Source organism: Rhododendron vialii, chromosome 5a, assembly GCF_030253575.1.
Source record: "Rhododendron vialii isolate Sample 1 chromosome 5a, ASM3025357v1".
Lineage (NCBI taxonomy): Eukaryota > Viridiplantae > Streptophyta > Magnoliopsida > Ericales > Ericaceae > Rhododendron > Rhododendron vialii.
In genome coordinates this window covers 32858585-32878181 of record NC_080561.1, presented here as the reverse complement: position 1 = coordinate 32878181, position 19597 = coordinate 32858585, and the positions used below count along the sequence as shown (strand labels likewise).

The 19597-nt window shown below is 41.2% G+C and overlaps 2 pseudogenes; one reads left to right on the top strand and one right to left on the bottom strand.

The window, feature by feature from the left end:
- Window positions 1-1423: 1423 nt before the first annotated feature.
- LOC131327227 (crocetin glucosyltransferase, chloroplastic-like) lies at window positions 1424-3182 on the bottom strand (annotated as a pseudogene).
- Window positions 3183-13455: 10273 nt separating this feature from the next.
- LOC131327229 (disease resistance protein RPV1-like) lies at window positions 13456-18624 on the top strand (annotated as a pseudogene).
- The last annotated feature ends 973 nt before the right edge of the window (window positions 18625-19597 follow it).

The window sequence follows — 19597 nt, the reverse complement described above, 5'->3', positions numbered from 1 at the left end:
TTTTGGAGTGACGTGCGTAGGAAGAAACCAGCATGCACTGAGCAAGTCACTGCATGCTGCTTACTCCTGCGCACACAATTCCAAGACAAGCGCGCGCCGGTAAGCTCAAACCCACAGCTCTTATTCTCAAACCATCTGGGCTCTGGAAGGACCAGTGCACACCCAGGACAAACCACGCAGTTTATAGGCAGTATAATATACAGTTTAAAGGTTGTAAAGCCCTACAAATTAATAAAACACCCCATAAAACAGTGTGGGGACAAAACAATGGCCTAAAACTAAGCTACCCGTGCAAGGCCACTCACTGGTCAGGGGCATACTATCGCGCGATGGTTTCAGATTGGCGCGCGAGGATGCGCCCTGGCGCACTGTCGCGCGATGAAGTCACTCAGTCGCGCGATGGTGCGCCCTGGCGCACTGTCGCGCGATGGAGCCAGTCCGTCGCGCGATGGTGCGCCCTGGCGCGAGATGGCCGCGCCCTGGCGCAACCAGACCAGTGCTTGGTTTACACTTTTCTGGGTTCTCCAAAACAGCAGAAACTCATATTGAACTAAGACTAACAGTTTATACTAAGGAAAGCAGTAAACTGATTTTTATCATGCTCAACAGTGATCTATAACATAATAAAGCACAAAACAGTAGGAACCAATCCCCACGCGGACCAGCGAGCACAGACTAGAACAGTCGCGCGCGTGAGTGGGTCCGTCGCGCGCTGATTCGTACCACGACGGTTTTTGAAACCTTGCCAGCTTTAGGACCAGAACTGGTATTGATTACCAGCCTTGGCCCTGCCAGCCCCCCTCAGAGATCAGAACAGAAAACAGAACAAAGGTAAGCTATACCTTCGGTTTTGAGTTTGAAAGGCGTTGAGCTTTGAGATTTGAGGATTGATTGAGTGGTTGGATGTTTGATAATGGAGGAGAAAGAGCAAGCTATGCTCTTGAGATTTTTTTTAACCTTTGCAATTCTTGAACCCTTTTAATGGAAGAAGAATGGGGGTATTTATAGAGAAGGATGGAGGTGAATCTGGTTGGTGTAATGAGAGGAGCTCAGCCAGTCCACGAGGCTGGTTGAGGTTTGCTTGGTGGCTAAGCAACCCAGCTGATAAAGGTGATGGGGACAGCTTTGACCATCGCGCGATGGTTTGAGTCTGTCGCGCGATGGTGCGCCCTGGCGCACTGTCGCGCGATGGAGTGAGTCAAACGCGCGATGGTGCGCCCTGGCGCGGGATGGTTGCGCCCTGGCGCACATCAGTAGGGTTTTTGGTTTTTGAAGTGGCTTAGGCTAGGTTAGGTTCAAGGGTTTTTCAAACACTCAAAGCTCAAACACTCGACATACCCGGGGTGTTCTTGATCCATTTCATCATCGGGGAATCAAAAACCGTAAGTAAACTAATCTGGAAGCCCAGATTGGGGTGTCTACATTTCGCTTAATTGATGTGGCCACAATGATTTTGGGTTTTGAAGATACCACTTTACTAATGGCAGTGGTCACAAAAAACAATCGAAACCAACGAGTCCAAACAAGATTATTCATTACAAATCGGAACAGTACTTAACGATTGTGTGTAGATGCATTTAAGTGGAGTGAAGTTGTGGTTCAATTCCTATCAAGAATGGTCTAAAACAAATGAGCTCTAACCTCATCAACAAAAGCCCTGAAATTCTTGTCCGACGATCCACCTTCCACGTACGGTAGCTTTTCTTGCCAAATCCTTCCACTTCTTAGCATTGTTTCTCATTTCCTCCCCTCTGCCCCCACCTCCCATCACCATTTCAATGCACCTCTTAACCTCACCACCCTCAACAATTCCCTCTCCATTTTTAGTCAATCGAACCCCCGTCTTCCAAACATCTTCAATAAGCTTGCCATCTGTCGCTTGGTCTGCCCATTGTGAAAAAGCCACCACGGGAATTCCAGAAACTAAGCTCTCTAATGAAGAATTCCACCCGCAATGACTCACAAAACAACCCATGGAGGAGTGTGACAAAACCTCCACTTGAGAACACCAAGACACTATCATCCCTTGTCGCTCCAATTCGTTTTTGTAACTCACCTTATCCTCTTTTTCTTTTTCACCATTCCCCTTTCCTCTCAGCACCCACAAAAACGGCCTTCCGCATTCAAGCAGACCTCGTGCAACCTCGTCAGTTTGCTGCTTCGCTAAATCAGAGATGCTTCCGAATGCCACGTAAATAACAGATCCTCTCGGCTTCGAATCCAACCATTCGATATAGTCGTTTGATTTTGGAAGGAGATCTCCTCCAAAGGAATTGTCAGATGGATCCTTTCCGTCCAAGAAAGTTGACGGAATTAGAGGTCCAATAGCTACAAAATTTAACTTCTTAATAGCCTGTAGAACCTCTAATTCCAACGCATCGAAAGAGTTTACGAGTATTTTCGGATTTGTTTCTTCATCTAGAGTATCTATATGCTCTTTAAACAAAGGTAGAGCAAATTTATACGCATTTGGAGCTAGTAGAAAAGAGGGAAGGTCATGGCCAGTGAGCCGTGGCAATCCCGGTAATTCAATTGACCATGAAGGGTCAGATATTTTGCTCTCATTGAGTACATCTCCATAACCATAGAAGGAATAGTAGAAAATATCCAAGGTGGTGGCTGGTTGAATCCAAAGGAAAGTGGACGGCACGTGAAGGTCACGCGTGGCCTGGCTTACCCAAGGGAGAAGGGTGGTGTAGACCACATGGCCAATGGGCTTTCCGTTGTCAGCACTAGAAGTGATGGCTGTTGCCACTGCCTCCGAACTGCGTGTCCTTAGGTCAGCCATGTAGACTTCGAAATCCATGCCGGCTCTAAAGCCGTCGTCGTACCCATCGGAGAAGCCGAGAAAGGTTACGCCTCGTGGCGCGGCATCAACGCTTTTGGTTATGCGATTGACAGCAGAAAAGGCCGTTAAGAGAGTGACGTGGACGCCCATTGTCATAAGGGGCTTGGCGAATTGGAGAGATGGGTTAATGTGCCCTTGAGCTGGAAAGGTTACTAGGAGGATTTGAACACTCTCATCCATAATTTTATTTACAAAAGAACAAATAGAGGGTGGAAGTATCCCTAAATCAGTGCTTAGAGCTAGGAATACAACAAAAATTCACTCCGAATCAGTTCTTATGTTGGGTTTTTTTCCTATTGTTCTTGGCTGGATTTGGGGAAGAAAAAGTTTTGAACTTAGTATGTTAGAGATTTTCAAAATAAAAGAGTCGTCTTTTTTGGTTTTGTAAATTTCCTTTGTTTCCTTAGAATGCTTGTTTTTCTCTTTGTGAGCTTTGTCCCACATTGGTAAGCTGAGAGATGTTGGAGTGGTATATATTAGGAAACATTCCTAACATAAGTAACTAATGATCTAGTGTGGTGCAGCCCTTTGGTGCTTCGCACCATACCGGCAGAGCCGGTACACACGCACCCACGCACGCGCGCGGAGTGGGCAGTGTGGCGTGGGCTGTGGCGCTTTAGCGGCGCACTTTGCACTTAGCACGTCAGCGCTAGGCGCCATTTCTTATTACGAGTTGGCAGTAAGGCTGCACTGACGTGGATGACACGTGTCACACGCATGGCAGGTGAGTCACACGGGGCGGTTCCGATCGGGTGCGACTCATGCGTACAGGTGCGCTGGTTCGTGGAGTTGCGATCGCAGCCGTCGGCCGCGAATAGGCTCGATCCAACGGATTGGATCAAATCCGATTGGGTGTGAGTAAAACAGCACACCAGTTCAGTGTGACTGGGTGTGACTGGTCGATCTGGACCATAGGATCTAATCCAACGGTCAGATTAGATCGGCTGCATACCCATTCTCAATGGGTGCGTAGTGGCCTATAAATAGACCACTACTTTGCAGAATCCAGTGTTCATATGTACACACAAAAATCCGAAATTCCACATCTCTCTCTATACTTCCTAGCATTCATTTTGCATTCTGTTTTGCTGCAGAAAACAGAACGCAGTGGTTCTCGGTTCTCATTTCCGTTCAACAGGTATTCTGTCCGTTTCGTTAGTGCAAACGCAAACGGAAAGAACTTCGAGTTCGGGCTTCGATTTATCTTGAAGGCAGATTTGCTGTTACCCTTTGCATACCATTTGGTGGGGGCAAATATTGTCTTTAGGAAAGCGACATAGTCGTGACTCGAAGTGTGTTTCAGATTCAGTGGAGTTTTCACCAACAGTTCAGAATTTGCAGCAGCCATTTTTCCAACAATCTAAAGACAGTATTTGGCAATGGCGATGTCTCTACAGAATATGACACAAGTCTTTCTGAAATTGGAGCGGTTTGAAGGTGGGAATTCCAGGCGTTGGCAGAAGAAGATGCACTTCTTGCTAACGACCCTGAAAGTGGTGTATGTTCTGACTACTTCGAGTCCGGAGATACCGGAAAATCCAGATGATGAAACTATGGAGTAGGCCCGTGAAACGGGCAAGTGGGAGAATGATGATTACATCTGTAGAGGACACATCCTCAATGCACTGTCGGATTCACTATTCGACGTCTATCAGAATTCAATGACAGCAAAGGAACTTTGGGATGCACTCAACGATAAATATCTTTCTGATGACACTACAAGTAAGAAATTTCTTGTTAGTCAGTTTATGAATTATCGCTTGGTTGATACAAAGCCGGTCATTGATCAGTTGCATGAGATACAGTATATCCTCAGTCAGTTTAAGGTTATTTTTCAAGCATATGGATGAATCTATTGTTGTCTCCTCTGTTATTGACAAACTACCTGCAGCTTGGAAAGATTACAAAAAGGAACTCAAACATAAGACCGAGGAACTTACTCTTGATCAGTTGGCCCAACACCTTCGGGTGGAGGAAGAGACAAGGTGTCAGGAGGGTAAGGATAATTCTACTTCCAAAGTACATGTGGTGGAAGAAAGTTCCAACAAGAAACGCAAGAATAGGGACGGTGATAAGTCTTCTAGTAAGTGGAAGAAGCAGAAGCGGGATCCTACCGACACTGGTTGCTGGCATTGCGGCAAACCTGGGCATCTTAAGAAAGAATGCAAAATGCTGAAAAGGAAGAACTCTGGTGGAAATCCAGGAGCATCTAGGGCAAAGAATTCTAAATTCATTGCTGTTGTTTCCGAGGAGAATATCCTCGATGATGCTGGAGGTTGGTGGGTTGATTCTGGTGCGACAAAGCATGTCTGCAATGACAAGAGGCTCTTTACTGAGTATAGTCCAATTGCAGATGGTACTGTTCTGTTCATGGGAAATGCGTCAACTGCATCAGTTAAGGGAAAAGGCAAAGTGGACTTGGAGTTCACTTCTGGCAAGACGCTGACTCTTACTGATGTGTATCATGTACCAAAAGTTAGGAAGAATCTCGTGTCTGCAAGTCTACTTAATAAGTATGGTTTTAAAGTAGTGTTTGAGTCGGGCAAAATTGTTGTGTCCAAGGGTGGTGTGTTTGTTGATAAAGGCTATGTAACCGAGGGGATGTTTATGCTTAATATTAATAACACAGTTGTTTCTGCTTATATGCTTGATTCTTTTTCTCTTTGGCATACTCGTTTAGGACATATCAGTACAAGGAAAATGGATTGCATGATTAAATCTGGACTAATTCCTAAATCTGATAATGATATGGATGATAAATGCAAGATTTGTTTGGAATCAAAGATAACCAGATTGCTATTTCCTAAAATTGAGCGGACTTCTTCATTACTTGAATTGATTCATAGTGATGTATGTGATTTTCATAGCACTCCAACTAGAGGCCGAAAACTTTATATGGCAACATTCATAGATGATTATTCGAAATTTTGCTATATCTATTTGCTTCATTCCAAAGATGAAGTACTTGATAAATTTGTTGCATATAAGACTGAAGTTGAAAATCAATACGGTTTGAAGATAAAACGTCTTAGGTCTGACAGGGGTGGTGAATATCACTTCCCTGATTATTGTGAATCAGTAGGGATAATTCATGAAGTAACTGCACCTTATACACCTCAACAAAATGGAGTGGCCGAAAGGAAGAATAGAACTTTATCTGAGATGGTGTTTGCTATGCTAAGCAATGCAGGATTAAGTAAAGGTTTGTGGGGCGAAGCCATACTTACCGCTGCTTATATCCTGAATAGAGTACCTCTCAAAAAGTCTAACATTACTCCATATGAACTCTGGTCAAAAAGGAAACCAAACTTGAGTTATTTTAAGACTTGGGGATGTAGGGCGATTGTGAGATTGCCTGGACCTAAAAGGAAGAAACTGGGTCCAAAAGGAATCGAGTGTGTATTCTTTGGATATGCTTTGCACAGTAAAGCATATAGGTTTCTAGTGGCCGAGCCTAATGATGTTGTGTCCATCAACACCATCATTGAATCTCGAGATGCAGTGTTCTATGAAAACAGATTTGACAGAATTCCAAGGTTAAAATCTAGTAAAGATTTGGAATCTAAAAAAGATTCGGAAGAGTTTCCTTTGATGTCCGAAGAGGACAACGAGCCTTTAGAGGTTCCAGTTGAAGGAAATGAACCCGAGGAACAAGTTGAATTGAGAAGGAGCAAACGAGTTCGGATAGAGAAAACGTTTGGTCCTGATTTCATAGTTTATCTAGTTGAAGGCACTAGAGAGATTTCATGTGCTCACAATGTATTTTCACTTCACGTTGAAAATGATCCTTTGACATTTGAGGAAGCAATGAAATCGCAAGACGTGGCTTTCTGGAAAGAGGCTATCCAAGATGAGATGGACTCTATCATGGGTAATAATACATGGGTTCTGGCGGATTTACCACCTGGTTCTAAGCCAATTGCTTGTAAATGGATTTTCAAGAAGAAAATGAAAATTGATGGAACTATTGATAAGTCCAAGGCCAGACTTGTTGCCAAAGGCTTTACCCAGAAAGAAGGTATTGATTACTTTGATACCTATGCCCCGGTTGCTAGAATCTCAACAATTAGAGTTTTAATTGCTCTAGCTTCTATATACAAGTTAGAGATACACCAAATGGATGTCAAGACTGCATTCCTTAATGGTGAGTTAGATGAGGAAATCTATATGAAGCAACCAGAGCGGTTTGTTGTGCAAGGTTATGAGCACAAAGTTTGCAAGCTTATAAAGTCTCTTTACGGACTTAAGCATGCACCTAAGCAATGGCACGAGAAGTTTGACAAAGTTATTGTGTCAAATGGTTTTACAATACACCAGTCTGATAAGTGCGTGTATAGTAAATTTAATGGCAAACGAGGAGTCATAATCTGTTTGTACGTAAATGATATGCTCATTTTTGGTACAGACCAAGAGAGCATTCAGAGTACAAAAGATTTTCTTTTTGCTAACTTTAGTATGAAAGATATGGGTATTGCTGTGTAATATTGGGTATAAAAATTAAAAGAAGTGGTGGTCACTTGATTCTATCCCAGGAACATTACATTGAGAAGATTTTAAAGAAGTTTAATCACTTTGAAAGCAAACCGGTGTCTACTCCGTATGACTCTCAATCACCATTGGATCTTAATGAGGGGAGAGCGGTGTCACAACTAGAGTATTCTAGAGTGATTGGCAGCTTGATATGCCATGACAAGTACAAGACCGGACATTGCATATGCGGTGGGGAGACTTAGTAGGTATACTAATAATCCTGGATATGTGCATTGGCATGCAGTATATAGAGTACTGCGGTACCTCAAAGGGACTATAGATTATGGAATAGTCTATAGTGGTTATCCTTCGGTTTTAGAAGGATACACCAATGCTAGTTGGATTACTGAGCGGAATGATCACTCGTCAACGAGTGGTTGGATTTTTACACTTGGTGGAGGAACAATCTTCTGGGGATCTAAGAAGCAAACGCTGATAACAGACTCGACCATGGCAGGTGAGTTTGTAGCATTAGCTTCTGGTAGTAAGGAGGCAAAATGGCTGAGAAATTTGTTGCTGGAAATTCCAGTGTGGCCTAAGCCTATGCCACCTGTATCGCTGCATTGTGATAATCAAGCTACGTTGTCGCGAGCGTATAACCAAGTGTATAATGGAAAGTCCAGGCATATTGGACTAAGGCATAGCTATGTGAGACAATTGATCGTTGAAGGGGTGATAACCATTGATTTTGTTAAGTCAAGTCAAAACTTGGCGGATCCTTTTACGAAAGGCCTTGCAAGGAATTTGGTGTTGAAAACGTCAAGGGGAATGAGACTTTTGCCCATTAGTTTAATCACTCCTGGTGGAAACTCAACTCAACCGGTTGATACTCTCAATATCTTGAGTTCAATGAGAAACTACACCATATGTCGTGATTGGAAACACTTTAAAGCTATTTTACACATTCCAAGGTAAAGTGTTTTGTATCTATAATGTGAATACAAAGGAGGTTGAACTACTTAGTTTTTAATAGATTGTTTTGTGCTAATGTTATAGGAGCACGGATAGCGATCTACCTATGTGAATGTGGAGGTGGTGCCGTTTCCTATAGGTCACAGGGGCTAGACCTTAGAGCGTTCATGAAATCAAGATAAAGACCTAAGGCCAGTTCACGGGTCAACCGATTAGGATATCTGTATTATTTGGAGGATTATGCGTGCGACACGTCCGGTTGGTCGACAGAGGACAACAAGTTCAAAGACACGTCTACTATGCTGCCTTGACCAGCTTTGATATGTTTTCACTAAGTGAATAGTTGAAGTCGCAAAACACTATTTATGTATGCATAAACCTTGTAATAAGAACCGAGAATATTTCATCTGTATTTCGAAAATGGTGGGGGATTGTTAGAGATTTTCAAAATAAAAGAGTCGTCTTTTTTGGTTTTGTAAATTTCCTTTGTTTCCTTAGAATGCTTGTTTTCCTCTTTGTGAGCTTTGTCCCACATTGGTAAGCTGAGAGATGTTGGAGTGGTATATATTAGGAAACATTCCTAATGTAAGTAACTAATGATCTAGTGTGGTGCAGCCCTTTGGTGCTTCGCACCATACCGGTAGAGCCGGTACACACTCACACACGCACACGCGCGCGCGGCGTGGGCAGTGTGGCGTGGGCTGTGGTGCATTGTGGCGCTTTAGCAGCGCACTTTGCGCTTAGCACGTCAGCGCTAGGCGCCATTTCTTATTGCGAGTTGGCAATAAGGTTGCGCTGACGTGGATGACATGTGTCACACGCGTGGCAGGTGAGTCACACGGGGTGGTTCCGATCGGGTGCGACTCGTGCGTATGGGTGCGCTGATTCGTGGAGTTGCGATCGCAGCCGTCGGCCGCGAATAGGCTCGATCCAACGGACTGGATCAAATCCGATTGGGTGTGAGTAAAACAGCACACCAATTCGGTGTGATTGAGTGTGACTAGTCGATCTGGACCATAGGATCTAATCCAACGGTCAGATTAGATCGGGTGCATACCCATTCTCAATGGGTGTGTAGTGGCCTATAAATAGACCACTACTTTGCAGAATCCAGTGTTCATATGTACACACAAAAATCCAAAATTCCACATCTCTCTCTATACTTCCTAGCATTCATTCTGCATTCTGTTTTGCTGCAGAAAACAGAACGCAGTGGTTCTCGGTTCTCATTTCCATTCAGCAGGTATTCTGTCCGTTTCGTTAATGCAAACGGAAACGGAAAGAACTTCGAGTTCGGGCTTCGATTTATCTTGAAGGCAAATTTGCTGTTACCCTTTGCATACCATCTGGTGGGGGCAAATACTGTCTTTAGGAAAGCGACATAGTTGTGACTCGAAGTGTATTTCAGATTCGGTAGAGTTTTCACCAACAGTTCAAAATTTGCAGCAGCCATTTTTCCAACCTAGTATTGGCTTTTCCAGAGAGGTTTACAAGCATATGGATATATGGGAGCTCTGACTTGGAAATTTGTGGTGAAAAGCTTCTCTGGATAGTACGTTCAGCCATTCTTATCCTTATACTGTGCAGTCAATTATTTGGCTCGACTTTCTATTATTAGTTCATCAAACGTTACTCACGTGACATCGAATATTCTTTGTTTTTTAGTTTTTGGCTCGACGAGTTGTCCAGGTGGGTTACGCGCACTTTGATTATTTTCCTTCCCGGTCTTGTCAAAAATAAACCATCTTCATCAGGACTAATAGATTCACAAAAAATTTATCTCTTACTGCCTGATCACAAAAGGTTGCCGAGTTTCAATCGCGAAATGCTTGGACTTCCCGCTAATTTCTGTTGCCACTTAAATTCCCCTACATTCTAATCAAAATTGGAAAAAGCTAAATGGGTGAAAATGAAAAGAAAAAAAATAAACTCCCAAACACCTTAAATTCCCTGGATTATTCATGACAATGGAATCTTAATATAGCCAAATTCAGTGCACATCCTCTTAATAGTGTGTTGAAATTACTGTATTTTTTCCACACTCCAGTGAGGATTTTTGTCACGCCCTCGATTTTTTACATAAATAATAAACACTTTTAATAAATAAAATCCTCACTGTAATACAAATAATACCTCAAAAGACCTTTCTGTTCATTGTTCTCAAATAAAATTCAATGAGTACATCCCTGGCTCGAGGCCCCAAGTTATCGAAATACCAATGTCCGAAGAAAATAATATTACTGTTCTAACAAATGTCTTTCCAAAAATACTCCTTTCGAATCAAATGCAAATAATCGCCTCTTTTATACCTTTGAAAGACACGATCAATAAGCACGATATGCACGCCATGCCAACTTCCTTATTTTTGTACCTGAAAATGATAGGGTTTGAGCATACACGTGCCCAGTAGAGAAATCTATACGCAAGTTATAGGAAAATATGATGAGTTATGCATCTAGAGTGAGAGTGTAACGACAGATAAGCCCAAGTACATAAGACTGTCAACAGTAGCACACTATGATCAGGGATTCTAGGCGACCTATATGAAGGATCTATCTGCTCGTATGTCAAACAAGGACCATCAATATTCCTACATCATTCTAAGTAAATAAACAACAACTTTAGTACCGTTCATTACATCTCGTACAATTTCACAATCTTTCACATTCCACATTTCATCACCAAATCCCATTTCTCATTATCATCAGTCACCAGAATCTCTTTCATCAACTTCATAAACCAATTTCATGTCATGTGTCTGAGCCTAAGCTCCTGCCAGACACTTACTCGATAACGAGCCCTAAAAGCATATGATATGAGCATATAGCTCCTGCCAGGCATTTACTCATTTAAGAGACCCTGAAAGTTCTCTTTGTGACAATTTGTCATCACGTTCATTCCGCGTTCCACAAACATCAAATCATTCAATCGAATCCAAAAGTCATTTAATCAATTTAATCAAACAAGTACTCTTCTACCAATTAAGCACGTCACAACATTTCTTATAGTCTACGACGTTCACGGACTCCTTCATGCTACTATAGCCTTTACGATGATACTCCAACTATGCTAACGAAAAACCAATGGCACACATACATTCGACGAGTCATACGATACGATCTTTCAAGCTTAGGAATGATTGTCAGATATTCTAATTTTCAGCAGAGCAGTTCGTGTTCAAAAATTTATTAAAAATAGCATACTCAATATTTTTCAATGATTCCAACGCCAAAACATCACCAACATACCCATCTTTAAAACCTACAAGGACCCATAACCAATAGGGTCGTTTACCATAGCTAATCAATGAAAAACACTGCTCAGTGAGCTGCCCAGATTTTCAGATTACAAGGCAATCTTCTAAAAATCAATATAAATCGAGTTCTAAATATTTTTGAGTGATTCCAATCTCAATAGTTGCGCGATTGAACGAAGCTTATAAGTCACGAAGGAACCCTTGTCAAATCTGCACTCCAAGGGCGGCGGTTAAACAGGGGTTTACCGAGGCTACACGAATCTGTCACGCAGCATGACAGGTTGACACGCCTCCACTCAAACGATCATAACTTTCCGTGTACTAAGAGTTTTAAGACGATTCCGGTGGCAAATGAAAGCTAACTTCAAGACCTTCGAACCGATACAAAGTTTGCATAAAACGGACATCGGACGAGGAAGTTATGACCATCCGAAGTGGGCTGAAACCCAGAAAACGAGACAGATTAGAGACCAGTATTCTAAAAATCACCATAAATTCAATTCTCAACGGTTTTGGGTGATTCCAGTGGCATTAGAAGGGGCTTTAAGTCTACTCTATTTCATACGAAGGAACCAAAATTCAATTTCAAGTTTAAGAAGACGAAAAACCCCAAAAACTAAGACCCTGTTCTGCAGAATTTCGGAAATGAAGGAAACAACTTCAAACAACGATTTAAAGCACGATCTATCAACATAATCAACATATAAACGAATAACAAGCGTAAGAATCCCTGCCTCATGGGTTTTGAATAAAATCCGACCCTTTGACCAAGTCAACCGAAGCCCACGTGGTCCGATCGTAATTTTTCTTGAATATTCGGAAAGCCCGCGCTCCGTAGAACAACTTTAATACTCGGGCCTTGTCCGGAATCTCACCCTAGGTAGATGAAATCGAAGAGAGAAGAGATGAGAGAAAGTTTCGGAGGAGAGGAGAGAGAGACAGTGAGCTGAAGAGTGAGGGAGAGAAATGTGAGAATTATTCTCCCTGGGAAAAAGACAAAGGTGGGGGAGGAATCCCCTGGTTCTCGCGCCACACACACACGTGCATTTCTCACATAATTACCATTATATCCTTTCACGAACACGCCACACCGTAAATCCATACCGTCTATCTCGACAGTCATACGATTGCAAAAGAAAAAATACGGTCTAAAAAATACAGATCTCTACAATTTTCAAGCAGGTTAATACTAATTTAAAGTGAGGGAGGTGCATCATTGTCGACGCACGAAGGGCATCAAACAAATGCAGACCTAATTTTTTGGTACCTCCACGGGTTTAGTTTTAGTTTACGTAAAACTAACACGGACACGTGACACGATACTGACACTTCGATACGTGAATTTTAAGAAAAACTGATAGACACGACACGTTTTACATGTTTTAAAAAGCATATGTAAACGAAGAAAAAGAAACAAAAAAAAAAAAAAAATTAAGGTTCTAATCGTACTCCACATTTTTTTCTTTTCTTTTTTCAACCAAGAAGTCAAAGGGGATACAAATATGTGGTTCCCACCGTGGAAAATTTCAGTGAAGCGTCCTATAAGGGAACAATTACCACCTTGCAGGCTGTAGCGACACCATTGAAAAGACAGCCATCCTCTACTTTACACGCTCTCCGTTTGAAAAAAAAAAATCAATGCAGGGTAGGTACCACATGGTGTCCGCTTGGTTCATCTGAGCCATTCATTGTATTTTTGGACAGCTCGAATTTGAAAAGAGAAAAAGAAGATAGAAAGTATTGGGGTGATAGGAGAGAGAAAATTTTAATCCGAGCTGTCTAAAAATGTAATTTGGACACCCCAAATGTGCTAAGCGGATACCACGTGGAATATACCCATCCAGCACCCAAAAGTCTCTCACTCAATCGATCTAGACGTTTTGCGTCCCTGCCACTCTTTGACTTTTTGTTCCATCACCCAACGTCCCTCTTCGTTTTCTCTCACCTCACCTTCAACACAAGCTTCTCTCTCTCTATCTTCACGTCCACTCCATTCATGGCTTCTTCTATCAACGAACGACTCTCTGTTTACCTCAGAGTCTAACTCAGAAGGTGAGTTTAGAAACTACTTCACTCTTCAAGAAAACAAAATGCCAAACAATGTCTCCTAGTACTTATCGTCTCTTGGAAAGCCCCCAAATCTCATTTTAGGGGATTTTTTGTTTTACTTGAGAATGATGGATAGACTAATAAATAAACTCCTAATAGTTAATATTTTCTCAATTTTCCAATAATTTTCATGACATTCTGCGGATTTAATAATGATACTCACCTTTCAGATTCATAGTGTGGTTGGTTCGCTACTCTCCCTCTCATAAGCACGAGGTTTTGTTTTCGAGTCCTCAAGGAGGAGTTGCTCAACCCCATTGCAATCGCTAACAACTAACCTCTAACATCCTATCGTCGGGCTATAAAAAGAAGGGAATAGAACGCCTGATTTAAACCAAATTGGGGGATTAACTTGGTATCTGTTTTGTTTTCGTTGCTGAAAATGGGATTTTTTATTTTTATTTTTTGGTTGATGCAACTGAATGTTTTTTTTTTTTTTTTCCCCCTTGATGGATATGAACCATGTTTTTTTGTTGATGGGAATGGTACGTATTCAGAATCGACTGAGTACTACTGACAAACTTCAAAACTGGGGTATGAGAGTAGATGAAGTGTGCAGTTTATGCAGAGTTCAGTTATAATCTCATGACCACTTGTTTTTAGAATGCCCCTATTCCTCCTCCATCCGGAAAAAGAAAAAACGTATGGTGACGAACTTAGTTAATTGTGTGCCATATAAAATGGTTTGGCTATTGATTGGTTTTTTCTCCATGCCTCAGAAGCACCTGTGAAGGTTTCTTTTGCAACATGGAGGGAGAGGAAGCAGAGGATCTTTCAAGCATCTTGTACAGAGTTGGACCACATTTTCCTTGATGTTGCAGGCTTTTGCCAGAGATTTCTTGAGTTCTTTTCCCAGGGGTTCATAATGTTCCAAGGACTGCGGAATTACTGGTTCCATTTGTGTTTAGTTGCTTCTAGCCAGGCGGAAAATCCATAAATAAATCTTTAGAGAATGCTGTTCTTCCACTAGCTTTTGCTTTTCATGACTAGATTTCAGTTGACTCTCGTTGGCTAAGCTGGCATCTCTTCTTAAATACAAATTGGATTGCGTTTGGAGTCTTGACAGATAGCAGTGATCTCTTGGTGCTTGACTCCTTAGTCTTTTCTTGGGCTTTGTTCAATGTCTCCTATGAAATCCCAAGAAGCCACTTCTGCGGCTTCTCCATGTAGTTATCATGTATTCTTGAGCTTCAGGGGCGAGGACACTCGCAAGACTTTCACCGATCACCTCTACATAGCTTTGGACCAAGCCGGATTCCGCTCCTTCAGAGATGATGATGGCATAGAAAGAGGAGAAGATATCAAGTCTGAACTCGAGAAAGCTATTCGAGAGTCGAGGATTTCGATAATTGTCTTGTCAAAGAACTATGCCTCGTCAACTTGGTGCCTCGAAGAGCTTGTGATGATACTTAAATGCAGGGCTTCTGGACATTTCGTTCTACCTGTCTTCTATGACGTGGAACCGTCTGAACTGAGGAAGCAAAGTGGCCGTTTAGAAGAAGCATTTACAAGGCATGAAGAGAAGCTCAAATCAGAAACAAATGAACTGGCGAAAGAGAAATTGAAGGATAAGGTGGGTACATGGAGGGCTGCGCTTAGAGAAGTTGCAGATGTGGCCGGGATGAATTTACAAAATCAAGTTGATGGGTAATTTCCTCGTAACTCGATTCTTTAGCTAGGCATAACTTTCATCGCTTTTCACCTCATACTCATCTCATTGCTGCAATAGTGCCAATAACGTGCTCATTTTTGTTAGTTATTCCTTTGAAATGTTTAATTCTTGGTTTGTGCTATTCAATCATGTAATCTTTTTGTTTTTTTATGTCTCATCATCATCGCATCTTTCAGACACGAGGCAAGGTTTATCCAGAAAATTATAAGAGTGGTAGGAGACAAGCTAAGATACACAACCTTGAACATTGCGCACCACTTGGTTGGAATACATTCACGGGTCAAAAACATTCAGCTTTGGCTAGAAGGTGGGCCAAGTAATGTTGGCATAGTTGCAATTTGTGGAATGGGTGGAATAGGCAAGACAACCATTGCAAAACTTCTGTATGATTTGAACTTCTCGAGATTCGAAGGTAGCAGTTTTCTTGAGAATGTAAGAGAAACTTCACGACAACAAGATGGTTTATTTCAATTACAAAGAAAGTTTGTTTCAGACATTTTGAAGACAAGAAAAGTAAAGCTAAATAGTATATCTGAAGGAACTGCTATGATTAAAGATGCCATAATTTGCAAAAAAGTTTTTGTAGTTATTGATGATGTGGATAAACATGAACAATTAGATGCACTACTTGGAATGCAACGTTTGCTTTTTTCAGGAAGTAAAATCATCATAACCACTAGGTGTGAGCAATTACTAAGGGCTTCTAAGTTCTGTAAGGTGCATAGGGTTGAAAATCTAAGTAACGAGGAATCCTTGGAGCTCTTTAGCTGGCATGCCTTTGGAAAATATTCTCCTAACAATGGATATGGAGAGGTCTCAAAAAGGGTAGTAAGCTACTGTGGAGGGCTTCCATTAGCAATTGAAGTTCTTGGTTCTTCTCTGTCAGGGAAATGCTTAAATGTATGGAAAAGTCAATTGGAAAAATTGAAAGCGATTCCTGACGGTCAAATCCTTGAAAAACTCTGAATAAGCTATGACTCTTTACAAGATGACCACGACAAACGTCTATTCCTCCATCTTGCTTGTTTTTTTGTCGGAAGGGATAAGGATTCTACAGTTACAATCTTAGACAGCTGTGAATTTTACACAGTGGTTGGGATTCAAAACCTCGTGGACAGATGTCTAATATCGATTGATGAAAGTAATATACTGGTAATGCATCATTTGCTTCAACAAATGGGAAGAGAAATTGTTCGCCAAGAGTCACCAAAGGAGCCAAGCAAACGTAGCATCCTCTGGAATCATAAGGACGCATTTAATGTTTTGAAAGAAAACACTGTAAGAATTATACTTTGCCCTTTATGTACTTTTGTATGAATTTGGGTAGGATTCTATTTACTAATCATTGTTCCTGCCGCCTATGCTCCCTTTCCTTTTTCTTTTTCTTTTTTCTCTTTCGTATGTTAGGGCACAAGCGAAATAGAAGGCCTCAAACTCGATATGTGTCTTTTCAAAGAGGAAGGATATGCGTCTACAGTTTTTGGTGATAATAGAAAACGTCACTATGAAGAGTACCTTGGGAAGCACTTATTGTCAAATTTTGGTGGTTCCCTTAAAAGATATGGTTTCAATATCTTCTCCTCTAACCTCGAGCCCACAGATTCAGAAAATTCAAATCGAGTGGCTTTGGAAGTTGATGCATTTGCAAGGATGAACAAACTAAAAGTTTTGCAGCTCAATGGTGTACATATTAGTGGGCCCTATAAAAAGTTTCCCAAAGGATTAAGATGGTTGTGCTGGCGGGGATTCCCACTAAAGTCCATATCTTGTGATTTCCCTTTGGAGAGCTTGGTTGCTCTTGACATGCAATATAGCCGCTTAAAAAATGTATGGGAAGGAACCAAGGTATGTTACTACATTTTTCTTCCTTCAAAATTTCTTTGATAAGTGAACTGAAGGCTATGATACCCACTTTTGGTCCTTTTTCTTTTGCAGTTTCTATGGTTGTTAAAAATCCTCAATCTAAGTCATTCATATAACCTTGTGAAAACTCCCAACTTTTCAGAACTCCCAAATCTTGAGAGGCTGGTGCTTAAAAGTTGTACATGTTTGGTTGAGGTTCATGAATCCATTGGACACCTTGAGAGACTTGTTTTCTTAAATTTGGAAGACTGCAAAAATTTGAGGAATCTTCCGAGAAGCATTTGTATGCTAAAACATTTGGAAACGCTTGTCATCTCCGGTTGCTCAAATCTCGACGGATTGCCGACAAACATGGGGAATATGGAGTCTCTAACTGTGCTCAAGGTAGATGGAATTGCTTTGAATCAATCTCTCCCTACCAATGGGCAAGTGAATGCAGTGCAATCTTTCATCTGGCCTTGGCGGTTGGATCCAAGAAAAAGTCCAGAGATTTCACGGCTTTCTTTACCATGGTCCTTGGTAGAATTAAGTCTGGCGAACTGTAATCTTTCAGATGATGATTTCCCTGGAGACCTTAGAAACCTATTCTCACTGACGAAACTAGATCTATCGTTTAATTGCTTTCGTGGCCTCCCTTTTTTTAGGTAAGTCATTCCACTCACATACATCAATTAAAATACCATTTAGTGAAAATATCTTGATTATTATCTCCCTTTTTTTATCGGCAAAAACATTTTATTAAGGAAAATAGGAGGAAATGGATTCCAACCAAAAGTTAGAAGTACAACCAATTGGGAATAAAACCCAAATACTCCTCCGATAGGAACAAAGCCCAAAACACCCGTGGGCGTAAAACCCCAAATAAAAACAATAAAGCACATACAAAAGGCCTAAAATACCCAAATCAACACAATAAAGCCCAGCTCAAAAGCTAACCCTAGACTCAACCGTAGATCACCAACCACCCCAGATTAGAATGATAGTTCGAAAAAAAAAAAAAAAAAATTAGAATAGTGAAAACTCACCCTTAACTTGAATTCAAGAATACATTTTATTTCCAGAAAATATCAACTTTTTTATTTTACTCATGGCATCGCACAATGTAGTATACAATAAAGATGCATTCGGAAAGTAATTACGGAGTACAATAAAACGTAGGAATGATATTTGATCATATTTCTAGTTTCCGCGTTGTCGTTGTTGTTCTGCAATTTCTCGGTCTCTAGTAATATCCCGCAAATTTTCCATTTCGCAATTATTTTATCTTGAGGTTGCAGGTATGCATCCTCAATAGCCGCTCTACGAGCATCACGATATGTAATATCTGGAGAAATGTAGTTCTCATTTTCCAAATAAGCTTTCCTAGAAAAGTTGAGCCTCTAGAGAATTTCGTCATAGCCATGGTACCTACTCTCGCACCCAAAAAAACAAAAACTATCCGCTTGTGTAAACGTATAGCTATGATTCTGAAAGGGTTTAAACATTTCAACGGGCTTGAATGACTTCATTTTGTAATTTACCAAAAGTTCTCTTTCTGTTGCATATAGAGAATTCATAGCCAAGGCTTGAATGTGTGTTCAATTTTTGAGCACTCTAATCCACAAGAATATGAACCACATACTGTCATAAGTAATAGGACAAAGGGCTTGGTTTGGTGCCATCGCCCATATGTCTTTGGTATTGCAGAAGATGGTGAAGATATGATGTGGTTAAGTTATTGGAAGTTTGGAAATCATTTGGAAGGCGGAGATGAAGTCAATATTTTAGTGTCCGGAGGTAAATTAAAGGAGGTTGGAGTCCGCCTTATATGCAAGCAGGAACAAGAAGAGACGAGCTCCCAATCAGCCTTTGAGGATAAAATACCAGGAAATATCGTTCCAGGAAATGTTTCTTCACATCAGCCGAGCACAAAATTGTACCAACTCGGCCATCGTCACGGTTGCAAGGATTGTGAGCATCTGTACCCTCCACCTTGGATCCCTGCTCCTTACGATTATGATTATACTGTGGAAAGTCTGGCTTCAAGACTTACGATGGCAAAACCATTTTATGTTTCTCAAGACCATGGGCGTTGATTTATTTAGCTTCAACAGTTTGTATCAGCGATATTTAGTATAGTTAATTGGGAAAAAGTGTTTTTTACTTCTCATTTGCTAGCCTAATAATAATTGTGGGCTAGTTTTGGTGGAACATTCTACACATTTGGAGCACATGTTTGGCACGTGATTTGTTGGGATGAGAAAAGCTTCTCCTGGAAGCTAATTTGGTTTTCGTCTGTTTTGGGGAAAAACATCATCAGAAAAGTTAGTAGCCTTTGGAAAGAAAAAGGAAAAAACTTTCCAAAAAGGAAAAAACTTTAGTGCATTGTGTGTGAGTGTTTCGGTGGGTAAGAGAACCAATTGGGGCA